Source organism: Balaenoptera acutorostrata, chromosome 8 (genome assembly GCF_949987535.1).
Source record: "Balaenoptera acutorostrata chromosome 8, mBalAcu1.1, whole genome shotgun sequence".
Lineage (NCBI taxonomy): Eukaryota > Metazoa > Chordata > Mammalia > Artiodactyla > Balaenopteridae > Balaenoptera > Balaenoptera acutorostrata.
Window position 1 is genome coordinate 93,645,685 of NC_080071.1, and position 1,180 is coordinate 93,646,864.

Sequence of the window (1,180 nt, forward strand, 5' to 3'; positions counted from 1 at the left end):
ACCATTCTGCGTTGCCCCAGAATTTGTCCCCCTCCCATCGCACTGCCCCGCTCTGGGTCCACTGTCCCCCCTGACTTGACTCCTGCGAGCAGAGGAGGGTGAGGGTGCCGCTGACGGCTGGGCTACAGGTTTGGGCAAGGGCAGAGCCAGGCTGCGAAAGCTGAGCTGGGTCCCGGGCACTCCTTTCCCCTCGCAAATACACAATCCCAGCCAGGCGCACACCCCCGGGGCTCTCAAATGGCCCTCCAGTCTCCGTCTCCAGGCTGGACTCTCCAGGAGGCCTGGTCCTTTGTCTTCATCCTCTGCCCACCCGGGGAAGCCAGCCCAGGCAGGAAAAGCGAGCCCTCACAAACAGGCCGCACTCAAGGATGCCATGTGTGTTTTATTTTCTTTTTGAGCCTGAGCATACTTCGTTTCTGGCAGGATTGCCCAGATAATTCATCACCCAAGACAATTCTCATTTTCACTTAATGGGAAATCAAAGGTGTCCCCAAGTCACCGGCCCTAACGTTGGACTAACGTCGTGTGAGGTGAAGGGGGAGGGAAGGGGGCTGCGTTACTTGCTTTTCTGTGATTGGTGACCGACTGGCACCTTCTCCTTCTTTTTTTTTTTTTTTTTTAATATTTTATTTATTTATTTATTTATTTATTTATTTATGGCTGTGTTGGGTCTTCGTTTCTGTGTGAGGGCTTTCTCCAGCTGTGGCAAGTGGGGGCCATTCTTCATCGCGGTGCGCGGGCCTCTCACTATCGCGGCCTCTCTTGTTGCGGAGCACAGGCTCCAGACGCGCAGGCTCAGTAATTGTGGCTCACAGGCCCAGTCGCTCCGCGGCATGTGGGATCTTCCCAGACCAGGGCGCGAACCCGTGTCCCCTGCATTGGCAGGCAGATTCTCAACCACTGCGCCACCAGGGAAGCCCCCTTCTCCTTCTTTTAAAACTCTTCCTTTTCATGCCAGAGAAAACCCAGTAAGGAGAACTGTGCTCTTTTAGGGAAAAGTGGTGCATCCGAGAGCATGGGGCTGCTTTACGGGAGCCTGAAACCTGCCCTGAGGTGCTCTCATCCCACCACCTCCTCCTCGGAGTCACAGCCTACATGGTTTGCTGCTCAGCCTTCAGCTGGTTTTGAGAAATAATTGTAATCTATCCACTGGCACAAGTGCAGCTGGTTGCGATCTAGG